The sequence below is a fragment of the Salmo trutta genome, chromosome 36 (assembly GCF_901001165.1).
Source record: "Salmo trutta chromosome 36, fSalTru1.1, whole genome shotgun sequence".
Lineage (NCBI taxonomy): Eukaryota > Metazoa > Chordata > Actinopteri > Salmoniformes > Salmonidae > Salmo > Salmo trutta.
The window spans coordinates 1585057-1602661 of record NC_042992.1 but is presented as its reverse complement, the minus strand read 5'-3'; the positions used below and the strand labels follow the sequence as shown (position 1 = coordinate 1602661).

The 17605-nt window shown below is 44.1% G+C and overlaps 1 protein-coding gene across 2 annotated transcripts in view; it reads right to left on the bottom strand.

Moving 5' to 3' along the window:
- Positions 1-17605, bottom strand: part of LOC115176269 (regulating synaptic membrane exocytosis protein 2-like) — a 106754-nt gene that overhangs the window by 50563 nt on the left and 38586 nt on the right. Inside the window, exon 1 of one of the 2 annotated variants that reach the window (XM_029736190.1) lies at positions 1269-1315. The exons of the other annotated variant lie outside the window; for it this stretch is intronic. The gene's annotated coding sequence lies outside the window, so the exon portion shown is untranslated. Of the gene's footprint in view, positions 1-1268; positions 1316-17605 lie in introns of those variants that run through there. 2 annotated transcript variants of the gene reach the window in all.

Here is a 17605-nt window from a genome sequence, read left to right as displayed (position 1 = left end):
GAGTCTGGGCCGCCTTCGGCAGTATTACTTATGGCTAGGATGCGGGGATTGAGCTCAGGCCGATTCCGGTGTGAGTTATCTGGGCCAAATGTATTACTTGGGGCTCGGGACGATTGGGGCTACTCTCTGGCAGATGATTACACGGGCTGCTTTTTTACTATTTTGATACTTTGTGCAAGGCAATTGATAAGCATGAAAAACTTTGTGGACGGAACTTCCTGAGTGGTACAGCGGTCTAAGACACTGGATCACAGTGCAAACTGCGTATCAACAGATGCTGGTTCGACGCACAACTGGCCCAGCGTCGTCCGAGTTAGGGGAGGGTTTGGCCGGCCGGGATGTCCTTGTCCCATCGCGCTGTAGCGTCTCCTGTGGCGGGCTAGGCGCATGCACGCTGACACAGTCACCATGGTGTGTGGTGTTTCCTCCGAGACAAAATGTTTTTTTGTGGATGGGTATAATTTGTTTGTATAATAGTAATATTTAAAATTACTAAATCGGGTAAATTTGTATATGTTTATTTAAATTTGCTTCGGGCCGCTTCTGGGGGGATTCTGGTAAGATGCCGGCAAAGTTGGCTGAATTCTGGTTGACGGAAACGGCCCGGTGTACTTGGGCCGATTCTGGGCAGTCATTCATTTTGATCCCGGGCCGAGTCCAACACCCGATTCCGGGTCGATTCAATCAGTTCCAGCCCCCGGAAGAGGGCCGCTTCCTCATTGCTAGCTGGGTGGGTGTTAAGTAAAGTGTTACCCAATACTCAATGGCTACAGTACATCATTGCATGTCCTATGGTTGACCTGCTTTTGAAAACAAAAGTCAAATTGAAAACATTATTGGTATTGTTGAATTCAATTTTCATAATAGAAAGCAAGGAGTATGGTTTGTTTGCTAAGCTAGCAAATCTGTTTGTTTGGTTACCAAGGCAACTATTGTAGCTATCTAGTAAATCTGCCAGTTACTTCAATGGATTTCGAACACATTTATACTTGCAAATGGCAACATTTCGAGCGGCAAATCATGGTAACCACATTTCTAGAGTCAAAATGAAGGATAACTTGTCAACTGTGCTACCATAGGTGTGTTACCATGAAGGATGACTTGTCGATAGCGATAGCTCTGCTTCTACACTCACATAGGGAAGGAAACTTGCTGATGTGTTTAGCTAATGCCATAATCTCGACGTGTTTGGTTAATGCCAATCTACTGGTAGGGTGTTAAGGGGGTGAAATAAACATTGCTTTTAGAGCTGAACTGATAATACATACCAAATGATACAACAGACTCTCTCACGTCCGTAGGCTTTACCATGCCTGAAATATAAAAAAATTGTGTGTCCGAATTCTGGGCAAAAGGTCATGGGAGATATTGCACAGGTCAATGGTGAGGCCTTTTCCAAAAATAGCACCAAAATGACAGGTGGACTCAGAACTTCTTAGGCCCCTTTTTTCTCAATTTCCACCTGAATGACATGCCCAAAATAAAATGCCTGTAGCTCAGGCCGTGATGCCAGGATATGCATATAATGGGACCATTGTAAAGTTCAAATAATTTTAGGAGAATATAACACAATAGATATGGTAGGAGAAAATCCAAAGAAAAACCAACCAGAATTTTTTTTTTGAGAGAGACCATCCTCTTAGAAATGCAAGAGAAATATCATATAGTAAATTAGCTCCCTGGATGCATTCCTATGGTTTCCACAGGGTGTCAGCAATCTATGTTCAAGGTTTCAGGCTTGTAACTTCCAAAACGAATAAGAAACAGTCTTGAAAATGTGTGTCTGCGCACGTCATGAAGAAATTACGCACCTGCTAAAATCGGTTTCCTATTGAACATACTTCTTTCCGAAATAAATATTATAGTTTGATTACATTTTAGGGTATCTGAGGAGTAAATAGAAATGTATTTTGACTTGTTGAAACACAGTTTAGGGGTAGATTTTCGTATTCCTTTCTCTGCAAGTTAAACGAGTGGATTGCTCAAATCGATGGAGCCATCTAAACTGACTTTTTGGGATATAAAGAAGGATTTTATCTAACGAAACGACACTACATGTTATAGCTGGGACCCTTTGGATGACAAATCAGAGGACGATTTTCAAAAAGTAAGTAAATATTTAATCATTGTGTGTATGTATGAAACCTGTGCCAGTGGAAAAATATTTTGACGTAGGGCGCCGTCCTCAAACAATCGCATGGCATGTTTTCGCTGTAATAGCTCCTGTAAATCGGACAGTGCAGTTAGATTAACAAGAAGTTAAGCTTTCAGCCAATATAAGACACTTATGTACCTAAATGTTAAAAATCCATAATATTTATGATTATTTATTTGAATTGTGCGCCCTCCAGTTTCACCGGAAGTTGTCCCGCTAGCGGGATTATCCTACCAACATGACGTTTTCAGGGGTTATGCAATAATATGAACATGTTCAAATTAAATATAATTAAATACATATATGCAAATCTATTAATTTATTTGTTGTACGCAGTACTTTATTGATAATCATTGACAAATTAGTATTTTTTTTCATTTATTTTGACCTAGATATACTACTGAACTAACCAGAGGTAATATAGCACTTTTAGGGTTTAGTGTTCTTGTAACAGCAACACTTGTTTTATTTGACACTCTTATTTTTCTTCGTCCTAACCCTGCTCTAAAACCATTGCGCTAGAGACACCAAATTAACATTACAGACTGCTTCAGACTACATTAGCTGAGAAATGTTTGTTTCTACTTTTCAAACCATAGAAATATATGCATTCAATTCAATGCTTTCCAATGAAAATTTCGATGTGGAAATGTCCATTCCCAACTCCTCCCACACCTTCTATGCTAGACTCACCAAACCTTTACCGCTCTCACTGTGTGTGTGTGTGTGTGTGTGTGTGTGTGTGTGTGTGTGTGTGTGTGTTGGCGGCTAACCTTCCTGATAGCTACTCTAGTAAAAGTGTGATTGCAAGTGATCATAAATGTGTGCACAACAAACTTACGGTGGCCTTTTGGCATAGATGCAAGGTTAGTTCCTAGTACCGTCTCAAAAGTCCAAAATCTGTAATAAATTTCTGACAACTTGCCTCTGAACCATCAAAATGCTTAATAACATGGACTTACGCAACCGAGGACACTCAACTAAGGCACAGGAAAGCCTAAAAGCGTCCCTAACAAAGAAAGACACCGAGCCAACTAAGACCTGTGAGGATACATCCAACTCTGCCATATTGAAGGCTCTGAATCAACAACAAACTTCGGTGCAGGCAATGGTCAAACAAGCAGCTAAGGAATCCCTGGAGGAACTGCTTTCTGGAGAAATTAAATTACTTAAAGATATGGTGGAAGCCTCCAAAACGTCTATCTTAAAACTCTCAAACGACATAGCCAGCCAATCTGTCACATGCAAGTCTCTGGAGCGGTGCTGTGAAGAGATGCAGGTTAGCACCAGGGCTAATACAGACGACATAGCCACCTGCCGAGATGCAGTGATGCAACTGAGGGAGAAACTGAACATACGTCTGGTGGGCCTGGATGAAACTGCAGAGGGTTCTGACCTAAAAGGTTTTCCTCAGGAGAATCTACCAAAATGGATACTGTTGCTACAAGGGAGCAAGATTGAAATTCAACGGGCATACCGAATGTACATTGGCAATAATAACCGCAGCCGTCCCCACAACTTCATATTCTGCCTGTTAAGATATGAGGACTGAGTGGATACTCTGAACCAGAGCCCTCAACAACCCACTGAGATGGGAGATCAAATCTGGCATTCTACCCAGACTACAGCAGCGAAACCACACTGAAGATGAAATCCTTTGACTACGTCAAACGACAGATGACAGCAAGAAGACTTCACCCATTCCTGACATACCCAGCCATCCTGGAGATCAGGAAAAATAGAACACTTCTTGAATTCCATACTGTGAAAGAAGCAGAGGCATGCCTTGCAGCTGAGGACAACTACAAGAGAAGAAGCCCAGTCGTCGCCGACAATTCCTCCAGATTCTTCCCACTGCAGGCCGAAGAACAATTACAATTACGGCCCCTGCCTTCTTTGGATACCCCACTGCATGAAGACCCATCTTAACTAGTAAGATGGAAATTAATGCTAAGCTAAGTAGCTAATGTTACCCATGTTTATTTGTTATTCAGCTACATAACTTAGTTAATTTGGTAAGAGGGGCCTGGTTGATTTGTTAACTTGGCTGTTGTCATTCTGGTTATACAGTATTGCTTAACTGCAGCTGGCTGGCCTGTAGCTTGCTAGCTGAGTTGGCTGGTTGGCTAGATGGCTAGGTTAGCTGGCTGGATATTTATTTGGTTCAGGCTGCAAATATTAGCTGGCAAAAATATTTAGCCGTGTAGGTAAGTAGTCCTGGGATAGGGTAAACTTAATGGGGATTAACATACAGAGCGCTCAGCTTGGTATGAACATTTTCTGTGAAAAGTTATTTTGCCCCGTATTCATCTCATGTTGGATAAAGACAAGTGACTGACATAATGGGACTGACTTAGGATGTGCGTCGCTGCTTGGGAGCCTCCTGATGTTAGTGAATTTGAGTTCCTACCAGCTGAAGCTATAGATTTCCTCACATGCGGGAGGTTACTGTTTTTGTTTCTATTATTGTTAAAACTTGCTGTCAGAGTTTGTTCACAAACATGTATAATGATGTATAAAAATATATTTTCCTGTTTATATTGAAATAGGTGATTTGTATTTAATTTCTTGATAAAAAAATGAGATAATTATCCACACGTTCTATATTCCATATGAATGTGCTCCTCACTCCTCAACCACTAAGAAAATGAAAGGTGTCTGTAGTGATGCCTCCAGCAATGAGATGCAGTGTCTTAGACTGCTGAACCAGGGTCTGTAATGACGCCTCCAGCACTGAGATGCAGTGCCTTAGACCGCTGAACCAGGGTCTGTAGTGACGCCTCTAGCACTGAGAGGCAGTGCCTTAGACCGCTGAACCAGGGTGTCTGTAGTGACGCCGCCAGCACTGAGATGCAGTGCCTTAGACCGCTGAACCAGGGTGTCTGTAGTGACGCCACCAGCACTGAGATGCAGTGCCTTAGACCGCTGAACCAGGGTGTCTGTAGTGACGCCTCCAGCACTGAGATGCAGTGCCTTAGACCACTGAACCAGGGTCTGTAGTGACGCCTCCAGCACTGAGATGCAGTGCCTTAGACCGCTGAATCAGGGTGTCTGTAGTGACGCCTCCAGCACTGAGATGCAGTGCCTTAGACCACTGAACCAGGGTCTGTAGTGACGCCTCTAGCACTGAGGTGCAGTGTCTTAGACCGCTGAACCAGGGTCTGTAGTGACGCCTCTAGCACTGAGATGCAGTACCTTAGTTCGCTGAACCAGGGTCTGTAGTGACGCCTCCAGCACTGAGATGCAGTGTCTTAGACCGCTGAACCAGGGTCTGTAGTGACGCCTCCAGCACTGAGATGCAGTGTCTTAGACCGCTGAACCAGGGTCTGTAGTGACGCCTCCAGCACTGAGATGCAGTGCCTTAGACCGCTGAACCAGGGTCTGTAGTGACGCCTCCAGCACTGAGATGCAGTGTCTTAGACCGCTGAACCAGGGTCTGTAGTGACGCCTCCAGTACTGAGATGCAGTGCCTTAGACCGCTGAACCAGGGTCTGTGGTGACGCCTCCAGCACTGAGATACAGTGCCTTAGACCGCTGAACCAGGGTCTGTAGTGACGCCTCCAGCACTGAGATGCAGTGCCTTAGACCGCTGAACCAGGGTCTGTGGTGACGCCTCCAGCACTGAGATACAGTGCCTTAGACCGCTGAATCAGGGTGTCTGTAGTGACGCCTCTAGCACTGAGATGCAGTGCTAAGACTGAACAGAACGCGTCTCCTTCCTGAGCAGGGTGACGGCTGCGTGGTCCCAAGGTGTTTATACTTGCGCACTATTGTTTGTACAAATGATCGTGGTACCTTCAGGCATTTGGAAATTGATCCCAAGGATGAACCAGACTTGTGGAGGTCTACAATTTTTTTCTCAGGTCTTGGCTGATTTCTTTTGATTTTCCCATGATGTCAAGCAAGGAGGCACTGAGTTTGAAGGTAGGCCTTGAAATACATCCACAGGTACACCTCTAGTTGACTCAAATGATGTCAATTAGCCTAACAGAAGCTTCTAAAGCCATGACATCATTTTCTGGAATTTTCCAAGCTGTTTAAAGGCACAGTCAAGTTAATGTATGTAAACTTCTGACCCACTGGAATTGTGATACTGGGAATTATAAGTGAAATAATCTGTCTGTAAACAATTGTTGGAAAAATTACTTGTGTCATGCACAAAGTAGACGTTTTAACCGACTTGCCAAAGCTATAGTTTGTTTACAAGAAATTTGTGGAGTGGTTGAAAAACGAGTTTTAATAACTCCAACCTAAGTGTATGTAAACTTCCGACTTCAACTGTATATGTAGATATGGTAAAGTGACTATGCATATATGATAAACAGTGTCAGGCGTGTGTGTACTAGTGGTGAAGTCAGGTGCAGGAGAGCAGAGAAATGTGAACAGTTACACGCTTTATTACGACAGGAGAGATATACAGATGAACGCAGCTGCGTCAAAAACCTCCTCCAGCCAACAGGCAAAGTGTATAACGCGCACAAATGTCACAAAACATAAATGTATAGCAATACAAATAAGCTTCTTGAAAACACACGGAAAATAACAAACGCTTAGCCTAGTGCGTACAACACGTAACAAATAATCACACACAAAGACATGAGGGGGAACAGAGGAATAAATACATGTAGTGTGATTGGGGAAGGAAAACCAGGTGTACAGGGAACAAGACAAAACAAATGGATACAAGAAAAATGGAGCGGCGATGGCAAGAAAGCCGGTGACGTTGACCCGCCGAACGCCGCCCGAACAAGGAGAGGAGCCGACTTCGGCGGAAGTCGTTACAAACAGAGAGTAGTAGTAGTGTTAAAGAGGTGTTCCCTGTGGCTCAGTTGGTAGAGCATGGTGTTTGCAACGCCAGCATGGTGTGTGCAACGCCAGGGTTGTGTGTTCAATTCCCATGGGGGGCAAGTACAAAAAAAAAAAAAAAAATGTATGAAATCTATGCATTCACTACTGTAAGTCGCTCTGGATAAGAGTGTCTGCTAAATGATGTTGGTGGGACATAATGCCCGGTTAGCCAATACATTTTTTTATTTCACCTTTATTTAACCAGGTAGGCTAGTTGAGAAAAAGTTCTCATTTACAACTACGACCTGACCAAGATAAAGCAAAGCGACACAAACAACAACACCAAGTTACACATGGAATAAACAAACAATCAATAACACAATAGAGGAAAAGTATATATACAGTGTGTACTAATGAGGTAAGATAAGGGAGGTAGGCAATAAATAGGCCAAAGTGGTGAAATAATTACAATTTAGCAATTTAACACTGGAGTGATAGATGTCCAAAAAATGAATGTGCAAGTAGAGATACTGGGGTGCAAAGGAGCAAAAAAAATATAGAATAAATGAGAGTATGGGAATGAGGTAGTTGGATGGGCTATTTACAGATGGGCTATGTACAGGTGCAGTGATCTGACTGCTGGTGCTTAAAGTTAGTGAGGGAGATATGAGTCTCCAGCTTCAGTGATTTTTGCAATTCGTTTCAGTCATTGGCAGCAGAGAACTGGAAGGAAGCTGGAGGAATTGGCTTTGGGGATGACCAGTGAAATATACCTGCTGGAGTGCGTACTACGGGTGGGTGCTGCTATGGTGACCAGTGAGCTGAGATAAGGCGGGGCTTTACCTAGCAAAGACTTATAGATGACCTGGAGCCAGTGGGTTTGGTGACGAATATGAAGCGAGGGCCAGCCAACGAGAGCATACAAGTGGCAGTGGTGGGTAATATATGGGGCTTTGGAGACAAAATGGATGGCACTGTGATAGATTGCATCCAATTTGATGAGTAGAGAGTTGGATTTAATTTTGTAAATGACATCGCTGAAGTCAAGGATCGGCAGGATAGTCAGTTTTACTGTTTGGCAGCATGAGTGAAGGATGCTTTGTTGCCAAATAGGAAGTCAATTCTAGATTTACTTTTGGATTTGGAGATGCTTAATGTGAGTCTGGAAGGAGAGTTTACAGTTTAACCAGACACCTAGCTATTTGTTGTTGTCCACATATTCTAAGTCAGAACCGCCCAGAGTAGTGATCCTGGACAGGTATGCAGGTGCGGGCAGCGATCGGTTGAAGAGCATGCATTTTGTTTTACTTGCATTTAAGAGCAGTTGGAGGCCACGGAAGGAGAGTTGTATGGCATTGAAGCTCGTCTGGAGGGTAGTTAACACAGTGTCCAAAGAAGGGCCAGAAGTATACAGAATGATGTCGTCTGCGTAGAGGTGGATCAGAGAATCACCAGCAGCAAGAGCGACATCATTGATGTATACAGAGAAGAGTCGGCCCGAGAATTGAACCCTGTGGCACCACCATAGAGACAGCCAGAGGTCCGGACAACCGGCCCTCCGATTTGACACACTGAACTCTGTCTGAGACATAGTTGGTGAACCAGGCAAGGCAGTCATTTGAGAAACCAGAACTGTTGGGTCTGCCGATGAGAATGTGGTGATTGACAGAATCGAAAGCCTTGGCCAGGTCTATGAATACAGCTGCACAGTATTTTCTCTTATCGATGGCAGTTATGATATCGTTTAGGACCTTGAGCATGGCTGAGGTGCACCCATGACCAGCTCGGAAACCAGCATAGCGGAGAAGGGACGGTGGGATTCGAAATGGTCGGTGATCTGTTTGTTAACTTGGATTTCGAAGACCTTGGAAAGGCAGGGTAGGATAGATATAGGTCTGTAGCAGTTTGGGTCTAGAGTCTCTTCCCCTTTGAAGAGGGGGATTATCGCGGCAGCTTTCCAATCTTTGGGGATCTCAGACAAAATGAAAGAGGTTGAACAGGCTAGTAATAGAGGTTGCAACAATTTCGGCTGATAATTTTATAAGAGAGGGTCCAGATTGTCTAGCCCTGCTGATTTGTAGGGGTCCAGATTTTGCAGCTCTTTCAGAACATCAGCTATCTGGATTTGGGTGAAGGAGAAATGGGGGAGGCTTGGGCAAGTTGCTGTGAGGGGTGCAGGGGTGTTGACCAGGGTAGGTGTGACCAAGTGGAAAGCATGGCAGCCGTAGAAAAATGCTTATTGAAATTCTCAATTATTGTGGATTTATTGGTGGTGACGGTGTTTCCTACCCACATTGCAGTGGGCAGCTGGGAGGAGGTGCTCTTATTATCCTTGGACTTTACAATGTCCCAGAACTTTTTGGAGTTTGCTGCAGAATGCAAATTTTTGTTTGAAAAAGCTAGCCTTAGCTTTCTTAACTGCCTGTTTGTATTGGTTCCTAACTTCCCTGAAAAGTTGCATATCACGGGGGCAGTTCGATGCTAATGCAGTACACCACAGGATGTTCTTGTGCTGGTCAAGGGCAGTCTGGTCTGGAGTGAACCACGGTCTATATCTGTTCCTGGTTCTAATGTTTTTGAATGGGGGATGCTTATTTAAGATTGTGAGGAAAGCACTTTTAAAGAATAACCAGGCATCTTCTAATGACGGAATGAGGTCAATATCTTTCCAGGATACCCACGCCAGGTCGATTAGAAAGGCCTGCTCGCTGAAGTGTTTTAGGGAGCGTTTGACAGTGATGAGGGGTGGTCGTTTGACCGCAGACCCATTACGGATGCAAGCAATGAGGCAGTGATCACTGAGATCCTGGTTGAAGATAGCAGAGGTGTACTTGGAGGGCAGGTTGGTTAGGATGATATCTATTAGGGTGCCTGTGTTTACGGATTTGGGGTTGTACCTGGTAGGTTCATTGATCATTTGTGTGAGATTGAGGGCATCAAGCTTAGATTGTAGGATGGCCGGTGTGTTAAGCATGTCCCAGGTTAGGTCAGCAAACAGCATGAGCTTTGAAGATAGATGGGGGGCAATCAATTCACATATGGTGTCCAGGGCGCAGTTGGGGCCAGAAGGTGGTCTATAGCAAGCGGCAACGGTGAGAGACTTGTTTCTGGAAAGGTGTATTTTTAAAAGTAGAAGCTCAAATTGTTTGGGCACAGACCTGGATAGTAAGACAAAACTCTGCAAGCTACCTCTGCTGTAGATTGCAACTCCGCCCCCTTTGGCAGTTTTATCTTGTCAGAAAATGTTATAGTTAGGGATGGAAATTTCAGGGTTTTTGGTGGCCTTCCTAAGCCAGGATTGAGACACAACTAGGACATCCGGGTTGGCAGAGTTTGCTAAAGCAGTGAATAAAACAAACTTAGGGAGGAGCCTTCTAATGTTAACATGCATGAAACTAAGGCTTTTATGGTTACAGAAGTCAACAAATGAGAGGGCCTGGGGAATGGGAGTGGAGCTAGGCACTGCAGGGCCTGGATTACCCTCTACATCACCGGAGGAGTAGGATAAGGGTACGGCTAAGGGCTATAAGAACTGGTCATCTAGTATGTGCGGGACAGAGAGTAAAAGGATCAGGTTTCTCAGCAAGGTAGAATAGATTTAATGCATAATGTACAGACAAAGGTATGATCAGGATGTGAATAGAGTTGAGGTAAACCTAGGCATTGAGTGACGATGAGAGAGGTATTGTCTCTAGAGACATCAATTAAATCAGGTGAGGTCACTTCATGTGTGGGGGGTGGGACAAGAGGGTTAGCTGAGGCATTTTGAGCAGGGCTGGAGGCTCTACAGTGAAATAAGACAATCACGAACCAAAACAGCAATATTGACATTATGGAGAGGCATGCATAGCTGAGTGATCATTGAGTCCAATGAGTAGCTGGACGGGCGGAGACATGGCGATTCAGACAAATAGCGGGCCGGGGCTAGCAGAAGGGCCTTAGAGGTACGTCGCGACAGAAGAAGTCTGTTGTTGTAGCCCCCTCATATGGTTACGTCGGCAGACCAGTCATGATGGAACAGCAGGTGTCCGTGTCGTAAAAGGGTCCAGGCCAATTGGCAAAATAGGAATAAATGCCGAAGAAATTGACTGATTGACCACTACAGCTAACAGTCCGGTGTGCTCTGGATAGTTTGTGGGCCGCGGCTAGCAGATGAGCATTCAGGGGACGTCGCGATGAAGGAGCCAGTTGAAAAAGCCCCCAGGCGGACTACGTCGGTTGTCCAGTCATGATGGATCGGTGGGGCTCCATATCGGCAATAAAAGGGGTCCAGGCCAATTGGAAAAATAGGTATTGTAGCCCAAGGAGTGGCTGATGGTCCTCTTCAGCTAGCCGGGAGATGGGCCTAGCATAGGCTAGCTCCAGGCTAATTGGTGCTTGCTCCGGGACACGGACGTTAGCCAGGAGAAGCCAATCGGATAGCAGTTACCTAGCTGCGGTGATCCAGGTTCAGAGGTTCAGAGCTTGTGGTAGGAATCCGTGTTGGGGCACTGGTTGGTGGGGCCAATTGAGGTACTATGTACATGAATGCATAGTTAAAGTGACCATGCATATATGATAAACAGAGTGTAAGAGCAGCATAAAATAGGGGTTAGGGGGGCACACAATACAAATAGTCCGGGTAGCCATTTGATTACCTGTTCAGGAGTCTTATGGCTTGGGGGTAAAAACTGTTGAGAAGCCTTTTTGTCCTACACTTGGCAGTCCGGTACCGCTTGCCATGCGGTAGTAGAGAAAACAGTCTATGACTGGGATCTTTGACAATTATTAGGGCCTTCCTCTGACACCGCCTGGTGTAGAGGTCCTGGATGGCAGGCAGCTTAGCCCCAGTGATGTACTGGGCTGTATGCACTACCCTCCGTAGTGCCTTGCGGTCGGAGGCAGAGCAATAGCCGTACCAGGCAGTGAGGCAACCAGTCAGGATGCTCTCGATGTTACAGCTGTAGAACCTTTTGAGGATCTGAGGACCCATGCCAAATCTTTTTAGTTCCCTGAGGGGGAAGAGGCTTTGTCGTGGCCTCTTTGGTGCGAAAAGTGCAACTCAATCCCAGAACAGCAGCAAAGGACCTTCTGAAGATGCTGGAGGAAACAGGTACAAAAGTATCTATATCCACAGTAAAACGAGTCCTATATCGACATAATCTGAAAGGCCGCTCAGCAAGGAAGAAGCCACTGCTCCAAAACAACCATAAAAAGCCAGACCACGGTTTGCAACTGCACATGGGGACAAAGATTGTACTTTTTGGAAAAATGTCTTGTGTTTTATGTTATTGTCCTGCTGAAAGGTGAATTTGTGTCACGACTTCTGCCGAGGTCGGTCCCTCTCCTTGTTCGGGCGACGTTCGGCGGTCGACATCACCGGTCTTCTAGCCATCGCCAATCCACCTTTCATTTTCCATTTGTTTTTTCTTGTTTTCCCGCACACCTGGTTTGCATTCCCTCATTACTCATCTTGCATATAACCTTCTGTTTCCCCCCATGTCTGTGTGTGGAAATTTTATGTGTAAATGTATGTGTACTCCAGGCTGGTTTGCGCCGGGTTATATTAACCCGTGTGTGTTTAGTTTTCTGAGTGCCGTGTTTTGTTCACCTCAATAAAGGGCTCCGTTGCTACCCATTTCTGCTCTCCTGCGCCTGACTTCCCTGCAGCCAGTTACGCACTCCTTTACACAGTGTCTGGTGGAAAGCAGACTGAACAGGTTTTCCTCTAGGATTTTGCCTGTGCTTTTTATTGAGGTTAATGATGACGAGCATACCCATAACACGATGCAGCCGCCACTATCCTTGAAAATATGTGGAGTTGTACTCAGTGATGTGTTGTGTTGGAATTGCCCCAAACATAACGCTTTGTATTCAGGACAAAAAGTTAATTTCTTTGACACATTTTTTGCAGTACAATTTTAGTGCTTTGTTGCAAACAGGATACATGTTTTGGAATATTTGTATTCTGTACAGGCTTCCTTCTTTTCACTCTCATTTAGGTTAGTATTGTTGAGTAACTATAATGGTGTTGATCCATCCTCACTTTTCTCCTATAACAGCCATTAAACTCTGTAACTGTTTTAAAATCACCATTGGCCTAATGATGAAATCCCTGAGCTGTTTCCTTCCTTTACGGCAACCAAGTTAGGAAGGAGGCCTGTATTTTTATAGTGTCTGTGTCACGGTTGTCGTCGGTGAAGGAGGACCAAAACGCAGCAGGCATGCGGTTGTTCATTTTGAACATTTATTAAATCAAAACGAACATTCCAAAACAACAAAACGAAACTACGAACAACAAAACAGTCTGGCTAAGCATAATGCTTACACACAGAACAATCACCCACAAATAACAAACACAAACACACCCTAATATATGGGACTCTCAATCAAAGGCAGATAGACAACACCTGCCTTCAACTGAGAGTCCCAACCCCAATTAACCAACATAGAAATAGTCATACTAGACTAACATAGAATACCTGAAAACCAAACAGTGCCCAAAAACCCCGGAATACTTAAATCAAATGCCCCTTCAACAAAACACACCACCCCGAACCACATAAAACGAATACCCTCTGCCACGTCCTGACCAAACTACAATACTTATTAACCCTTATACTGGCCAGGACGTGACAGTCTGGGTGTATTTATACGCCATGCAAAGTGTAATTAACAACTTCACCATGCTCAAAGGGATATATTCAGTGTCTACGTTTTTTATATTTACCCATCTGCTAAAAGGTACCCTTGTTTGCGAGGCATTCGAAAACCTGCTACAGTCCAAAAGGTGAGGGCGTACTCTGCAGCGGGCTGGGCAACCTGCTGGAGTTGGAGAAGTTTCTTACCTCTCTCTGCCCACTGGAGAATGGTCGAAGACCGCCATGAACCTCACAAAGGAAACCAGCTCCTCCTCTCCTCTCTTCCAGACGGCCGTAGCCCACTCCAATGCCTGACTGGTCAGCAGGGAAATTACAGTGGCAATCTTGGACCTCTCGGTGGTGAGGGCTCCCATGTGATGGGCAAAATAGAGGGAGCACTGGAGTAGGAAGCCACGACATTGGGATGGAGTACCATCATACTTCTCTGGATAGGACAGTCAGACATTCTGACCTAGGGGGAGGTTTGGGTAGGCTGGGGGACTGACTCCCTGTGACGACCCATGGTAGGAGGCCCTCTGATAGGGGTATGGAGAGCCTCGCTGGGGGTGTTGAGGCGGTGGAGAAAGTGGAGGACATCCACCATGGCCGTACCCAGTTGCGCCAGCTGGTTGTGGTGTTGATGGAGTAGATGACCCTGTTCGTTGACAGTTCGGAAGACGGTTTTATCTTCTGCTACTTCCATATTGCGAGGCAGTATTCTGTCACGAATATGCAGGGAGTCAGGAAACAGGGAGTTAAGAAGCAGGTGCAGAAGGAGAGTTTAATAACAATAATGAAAGGTAAATGATCAAAACAGGAGATGCCTACTGAACATGAAAACAAACCAATACTGCCTGATTACTGAGGCTACTGAGTGCAAATAAAGGGAATGTAATATAGATGATGATGAAGTCTAGGTGTGCGTAATGATGGGGAGCAGGTGACGTAAAGCGCTGGAGAGGGGGAGCGGGAGTAGGCGTGACTTCATTGCACAGATGGTGATTCCATGCAACTTATTAAGTGACTTGTTAACCTCTCTAGGGGGTGTGGGATGGCCAACATCCAGTGAAATTGCAGAGCGCAAAATTCAAAAATACTCAATTCAAATATTTAACATTCTTGAAAATATGTGTTATATATCAAAATAAAGTTTAACTTCTTGTTATTCCAGCCGCCATGTCAGATTTCAAAAAGGCTTTACGGCGAAAGCAAACCATGCGATTATCTGAAGACAGCCCTCAGCACACAAAACATTATGTACAGTTACCAGCCAAGTAGATTAGTCACGAAAGTCAGAAATAGCAATAACATTAATCACTTACCTTTGATGATCTTCATATGGCTGCACTCACAAGACTCCATGTTACACAATACATGTTCGTTTTGTTCGATAAAGTCTCTCTTTCTATCCAAAAACCTCAATTTTGTTGGCGTGTTTTGTTCAGTAATCCAATGGCTCAAATGCGGTCACAAAAGGCAGACAAAAATTACAAAAAGTATCCGTAAAGTTCATAGAAACATGTCAAACGATGTTTATAATCAATCCTCAGGTTGTTTTTAGCCTAAATAATTGATAATATTTCAACCGGACAATAGCGTTGTCAATATTAAAGAAAAACAAGAAAGGCGCACTCTAGGTCACGCGCAGTAACCAGCTCTGAGGACATATCAGGGTCCACTCACTCAATGTTCTCCTTCATTTTTCACAATAAAAGCCTGAAACAATGTCTAAAGACTGTTCACAACTAGTGGAAGCCATAGGGAACGGAATCTGGGTCCTATCCCTTTAAAATGGTGGATTTCATTGGAAAAACAGCCATTTCAATGTAATGGCACTTCCTGGATTTTCCTCAGGTTTTCGCCTGCCATTTCAGTTCTGTTATGATCACAGACATTATTTTAACAGTTTTAGAAACTTCAGTGTTTTCTATCCAAATCTACTAATTATATGCATATCCTAGCTTCTGGTCCTGAGTAGCAGGCCGTTTACTTTGGGCACGCTTTTCATCCGGAGGTGAAAATAGTGCCCCCTACCCTAGTGAGGTTAAACACATTTTTACTCCTGTACTTATTTGTAAAAAAAAAAAAAATCTAAAAACTACATTTCACTTTGACTTTATGGGTTATTGTGTGTAGTTCAGTGACACAAAATCTAAATGTAATCAATTTTGAATTCACTGTGTAACACAACAAAATCTTGAAAAGTCAAGGGGTGTAAATGCTTTCTGAAAGCACTGTACATTATAAACACTAACTGATCAAAATAGGCCATCCAGAAGAGCAAGATATCTGTTAAACATGGCTAGAATATTATTCATATCAAGCAAAAAAAATAATAAGCATCTGTAATTTCACACAAATGTGTGTATGTAGTGATTGCTGAGGGCATTTATCAGTCAGCATTTATCCTTCCCTTCCATATCTTCTCCCCCATTTTTCTATCTCTCCTCATCCATTCCTGCCTACTACTCTCTCTCCCTACTCTCCCTCTTTATTTCCTTTCTCTCTCTCCTGTGTGTGTGAGACAGACAGGCGGCAAGGAACACTTCTCTCCCCCATGAACTAGCTAGTTAGTAGACTTGCTAAAAACAGCTTGTCACCTCCGTGGTTAATGTCCGGTCGTATCCACAATTCTAAATGAAGTCTCAATTGCTGCACATCAAATTGTTCCTAAGAACCTGAGTATTAAACGTAGACATTTCATTTTATTTTATTTTTACCAAATCGATAGAGTGAGACAGGGTGACAGAGAGCGCAGTGAGAGAGAACATCTCCGCCACAGCCAAGCAGAACGCCCCACTCTTTCCCTCAGTTAGCTAACGGTGGCTAGCTAGTTAAACAACTTGATAGCCACCTACTCATGGTAAATCTGCAATCGGTTCAACAATTGCCTTGAGATGGATGAAATCTTACCTTGAAGGCAGAACTCAGTGTGTCAGAGTGAGCAATGAGCTGTCGCCCACTCTTAGCTATGGATGTGGGCGTGCCCCAAGGGTCAATACTGGGGCCCCTCTTGTTCAGCCTGTACATTAATGATCTGCCTTCCGTCTGCACTGGGTCTGAAGTTCAAATGTATGCAGATGATACAGTGATATATGTGCATGCAAAGAGCAAACAACAAGCTGCACAAGAACTCACTACTGTAATGGTCCAGGTTACAAAGTGGCTCAGTGACTCGTGTTTGCATCTCAATGTGAAAAAAACTGTTTGCATGTTCTTCACAAAGAGGGCAACAGATGCTACTGAGCCAGATGTCTATGTGTCAGGGGAGAAGCTCCAGGTGGTATCTGATTTTAAGTACCTTGGAATCATACTTGATTCCAACCTCTCTTTTAAAAAGCATATGAAAAAAATAATTCAAATAACCAAATTCAACCTAGCTAATTTCCGATTTATACGAAATTGTTTGACCACAGAGGTAGCAAGACTGTACTTCAAATCGATGATACTCCCCCACTTAACATACTGCTTGAGTAGTTGGACCCAAGCATTGCTATACAACAATAAAACCTATTCAGTATGTCTACAAACAGGCTCTCAAAGTGCTCGATAGGAAGCCCAATAGCCCTCATCACTGTTACATCCTCAGAAAGCATGAGCTCCTGAGTTGGGAAAATCTGGTGCAATACACCGACGCATGTCTTGTATTCAAGATCCTAAATGGCCTAGCTCCCCCTCCACTCAGTATTTTTGTTAAACAGAAAATCCAAACATATGGCAGCAGATCGACAAGGTCTGCCATGAGAGGTGACTGTATAGTTCCCTTAAGGAAAAGCACCTTTAGTTAATCCGCTTTCTCTGTGAGAGCGTCCCATGTCTGGAATACACTGCCATCAGACACACACAACTGCACCACATATCACACTTTCACAAAATGCATGAAGACATGGCTAAAGGTCAATCAGATTTGTGAACATAATCCCTAGCTGTGTATTGCCGCTTTCCATGTTGTCTGTTGTCTGTAGCTTGTGAGGTGTGGAAACACTTTGTTGTTTTTATGGATTTTGTCTTGTTGCTTTTTGTTCTATGTTGCTCTGTCTGT